Source organism: Siphateles boraxobius, unplaced genomic scaffold, assembly GCF_051911475.1.
Source record: "Siphateles boraxobius isolate OS27281-9 unplaced genomic scaffold, OSU_SipBor_1 33, whole genome shotgun sequence".
Classification (NCBI taxonomy): domain Eukaryota; kingdom Metazoa; phylum Chordata; class Actinopteri; order Cypriniformes; family Leuciscidae; genus Siphateles; species Siphateles boraxobius.
In genome coordinates this window covers 12,677,963-12,682,979 of record NW_027508953.1, presented here as the reverse complement: position 1 = coordinate 12,682,979, position 5,017 = coordinate 12,677,963, and the positions used below count along the sequence as shown (strand labels likewise).

The 5,017-nt window shown below is 36.9% G+C and overlaps 1 long non-coding RNA gene across 1 annotated transcript; it reads left to right on the top strand.

The window, feature by feature from the left end:
* The first annotated feature begins 1,574 nt into the window (after positions 1–1,574).
* LOC143701884 (uncharacterized) lies at positions 1,575–2,064 on the top strand. Its single transcript, XR_013190180.1, has 3 exons — positions 1,575–1,644; positions 1,746–1,905; positions 1,995–2,064. It is a non-coding gene; the product is annotated as an uncharacterized LOC143701884 (long non-coding RNA).
* Positions 2,065–5,017: the final 2,953 nt, after the last annotated feature.

The following is a 5,017-nucleotide window of genomic DNA, read 5'->3' as shown; positions in this document are numbered from 1 at the left end:
ATCTCTACAAAGGCCCGAGACTGCATACATCCTCAGTGGGGGCCAATGCTGTGAGATTCTTCAAGTGGCAGACAAGGAAGAAAGAGTGCTTTGCCGCGTGTACAGTAAACCGTACCCTCTGTTCCACAGCCCATGCACATCATTTTTGATTGGTGCCTACACGTACAACCAAAAAAAACAGCACTATTAAATGGATTCCAACATCAGAACTCACAAAACATGCAAATAAAGATGAATGCAGAAGACAGGACTGTGATTTGTCTGTCATTGCTCCACAAGTTATAATCAAAGGTAATAGGTTGCCATATGATGTGATATGAGGCGATTGGTATATATAATCAGCTTCTTTTCCATTTATAATAATTTTTCTTGCTTCTTGCAGAATGTATGCAATAGTTGCATTTTTGGAGGAGGGGACTTGTGATTTGGTACTACAGACCTGGCTTTTTGAAGAAGATGAGGTATTAAATCTAACTTGTATCATAGATTTTTAGTTACTCTTGCTTTCATATTATAGTTTGAATTCATTTTCTACAATATTTATTTAATTATTTAATTGTACTATTTTAATGCAAGTACAATACTGTTACTGGCCACCAATTAATGTGACCAAAAAAATTAAAAGGCTTGAACAACTTTATAAAAAAAATTGGACAAGGCATTGGAAAGGGTCAGAGTGTTTGCAAAAACAGGCATTTCATTTTACTTTTAAGGATCATTCAAACAAAATGTTAGTGCAACTCTGTTAAGGAATGCTAAATTATACTCACTGTATTTTTACTTCAGGTGACTATGAAACTGCAAAAAAGTGGTCCAAAAGAGCAGCTGTGCAGTCTTCTGTAGAGAGCTCTGATGACGTTCCCAAGAGAAAAAAACGACCAGTGTGTCTCAGCAGCTCTGATGAAGGTATGAACCTGAGCGTGAAATAAGTTTACAAGTAAACAGTTAAAGTAATTCTAAAATCATTTTTATTCATTTAAAAAAAAAAAATACTTCTTCAGTACCTCCCCCCAAAAAGAAGAGCCGGGTGAACTGTACATCAACTGGTAGGCCTTTCTTAGTTTTAATTCTTTTACATTACCACTTGTGCACAATTTCATATTTAAAAGTGTTTGGGGGTTTTCAGAATACCAAAATTTCATTAGTTGATTGATACCAATACATTTCATAGTTTTTCGTTTGTTCCTATTTTTTAGTAATTACCTTCTAATTTACAGTAGAACCTCAGCTGCAATTTCCCCCAGCATTTAAACCCAACAAACAAACCACATTAACGCCGGCAAGACCTGAAGATTATACCGTTCTTGATGCATCATTAAGACCAGCGCCTCCTAGAGACATCCAGAAGAATGGTAAATGAAAAACATAATTTGAAACTTAGTTTTTACCTGTATTTGAATGAATCAATCTTGATTCTCCCAGATCGCCTCCTGAGCCTACTCACTCAGAGAATCATCAGCATAGAGAGTGAGATGAAGGCGATGAGGAGCTCCACAGCAGCCCTGTATGAACTCTATGCTCGTGCCCTGGGTGATGGGACTAGTCAGCGAGTGGAGGAGATGAGCCTTGATTCTGTGTGGCACTATGGAGGAACTCCTCTCTCTCGAAGAAAAAATGAAAGAGGAGACATTTCGGAATAGAGTGGTATGTTAATAGTGAACTATCCGTGAAATGCCAAAAAAGTGTTAGAATTAAGTTAAATAACAAAAGTTATTACCATTTTGAAAATGTATTCCATCTTGTAGACACACCATTTAAGTCTTGTTGGAGGTCCAAACCCTGGGGAAAACACCCGACGGGTGATGCGGGCACTGGCCTCCTACAGTGTGTGGAAGGAGTTTAGTCTGAAGGGGAAGAAAGGGAAGAGACCACTGCAAAACTTGAACATTATGAAGGTCATAAAAAGTAAGTCCTATATGTTAGTGACACAAAAAAACTGTATTACCAGTACTTTTTTAACCATTGCTGCATAGTTAAGGAAATTAATATTACAGAGGCAGTGATGATGTCCAATCCTAGAATCCAGCAAGCAACAGTGGAGGACATTGTAGCAGACACACTTAAAGGTGCAAAACGCAAGTCTCTGAGTTTTTGCAGAACTACGCCCCCTCTGGCGACAAGCGAAACTGCAACAAGAGTTGTGCACGCTCATGGACCAGGAAAGACATTCGAGTAAATTACTCTTATTTGTGAGGGGAAAACTGGGGTAGTAGAAAACTTTGTTTATGTGTTTACTGTATCCACCTATGATTGTATTGTTATGAAAACACGTTCATGAAAGTAAAACATGGTTTACTTTAACATACATGGTTAATTGATTACTTCGCAAAAGCTCAAAATAATAATCATACCATACACGGTTGGTCAACAACGTTCACTCAAATGTCTCAAGGTAATAAACAATCAAATGTCACCATGACGTTTTCATAAAAGCCAAACAGGTTGCGGGGTTCAGCCTGTTATTGATCTGCTAAGTAGAATATTCCAATAACAATACATCCTTTTTCTGTTATAATTTACTCAATTTATTACAGGTAATAATGATTATTACATCAGAGTAATATCTAAAATAGGATTAAATCAGAGCTAAACCAGGTCCAGACCTAGTAAAGTTATCCTCTGAAGAAAGGTATTGTTTTACATAGAGTATAATACATTTTTGCCCCCACATACCTCATATATACTACATACAAAATGTACCACATTCACAGGAAAAATTTACTATTTTTACCGAAAAATACAATATAGCCAATGCAACGGCGTTCTTCCTTGTTGGTCAATAACATGAACAGCTTAGCATGTTAGCAGTGGACACAAGGTAAGCCATACACAAAAAAAATAGTTAGCATCCTTTATTGGATATGTTTTATGTTTCATGTTGTAACGTTACTATTCTTCCGAACACAATTCCTAGTTTATGAAACGGTTCACTAACAATGGTAGTAAAACCAATTCTGATTGTACATGTATCTAGCTTACGCTAGGGGTGGGAGATATTAACAAAAATGAATATCTCGAAATTTTTTTTCAATATCTCGATATCGATATTCAGACGATATTTTTGCAATCCTTCAAAGAAATGTGTGCAAACTGGCAAAGAAGGTCCAGTTGGTCTTTTGACTTGCTGCATTTGACCTATTATTGTATAGAATTACTAGTACATAAAGATATGAGACATTATTGATTTAAAGACTCCTAAACTTTTAAAAATAATAATATATTATTCAATAAAGTCTTTATTGTTCTTATATATTTTTAATAGGGGTGTAACGGTTCACAAAATTCACGGTTCGGTTCAATAAGATACAGTGGTGACTGGTGTCACGTTCGGTACGTTTTCGGTACAGCAATAATAAAGAAATGCTATAGAAATTTCCTATTTATTGAAAGAAAAATTATTTTTAAATAAGTGTGAGTTTTCCTACATCTTGAAACTTTTAGTTTTATAAATGGGGGTAATCTTTGAAGGATGAACAAATAATGTTTTGGTCATCACATTAAAAATAACATTTAAATAACATTTGAGTTTTGAAGTGCTCGAAAAACATGTGTGACGTACTTGAAAGCATATAATATTTCTGCCAAACATGGTTACAAGTTAGTGTTACTACCACCATAGACTGTAAAAAAATATTAAATCCATGGTGAATGATCTGTGGACTTAAAACCTATAACTAGTTCATTCATGGAACAATGTTTCTCCTGGTTTCCACGTCAGCGCTGTTTGATCAGTTAATAACGGAGAAATTGTAACGCTTCTCACTAGATCTCTCAGCGATGTTATTACTTAAGTGGCGAATTCAAATGTTTTGTTTACTGGATCTCTTATGTAGTAACGGCGTCGCTTAATAAAGATTGGCTCGCGCCGCACTGACATTCTGATAACTGACAACTGATAAACAGTCCGTGAAGTACAAAACAATGAGTTTCGTTCCGCTTTCATTACATTTGCCATTTGATGTTGCACAACGTTGTGCCATCGCTCCAGCGTTGTGCAACAAATGATCCAACCACCGGAATGGTTCGGTTTGTAGGCCTAATGCGTACCGAACCGATCTCTTGGTTAAATGTATTCCATCTTTTGGACTCATTATACAACGCAATTTTCTAATGATGCAATCGCGAAGCTCGCCACTTGAGGACGCCACAGACCTTTAAGAAAAACTTTCTAACTTCAGACTTCATTTTTCCGCAAACAACGCATATTTTGCATTTTCTAGCAGCTATTTTATTAATCGTACATCGGCTTTACTCTTTACGATTTTGGATTGTTGCTTCAACCTAAGAAACGTCATAACACACAGGTGAGGTAAGAACTTCGTTGTTGTATATTGCAAATTAGTAGCAGCTTACTCTCGTGCAATTGAGGAATGATCGTGATTTTGTACAAAAAATAAAATAAAATGCAGTCAAACAAACCCCTACATTATTAAAATCGCTACATATAATTGTTTAGAAGGTTATAGTGTGCGTTATTTGTTTTCTCTTTAACTTCCTTCAGCTCTTTTCATGTTTGGGGGGTCGGATTGTACAAATTATGAAATATTCGATATCCCAATTTTGCATATCGTCCAGACACCAATTTGGATATTATCGTCTAAACGATATATCGCCCACCTCTAGCTTACGCTAAAGCATTACACATTTTACGCATCGTAAGTTGTTGTCATAACGTACATAGATTGGCCGTATCAAACATTTGAGACTGGGCTATATCTTACCGTTTTATCAAGAAAAGAGCCAACTGAGGATCCCGTTTGAGACCAAGATCAGACCGGAGATCTCTCCATTTGTTGAATGCCTTCCCGAGGTTGACTCCCGTCTTACTCCGACGCCTGTCTGACTCCAATTTGGACCTTTTGGTGGCACTAGACAAAATTTTTCTTTTCTTTACTTTACGTGGAGTTTGCGTTGGGGTCTGGAATGGACTACAAGCCGGTCTCTTTGAATCCATCTTCTACCTTTGACGCACGAGTTGTCTTCGCTGATGCAGAGAATGGCGGCGCCGGCGAATACA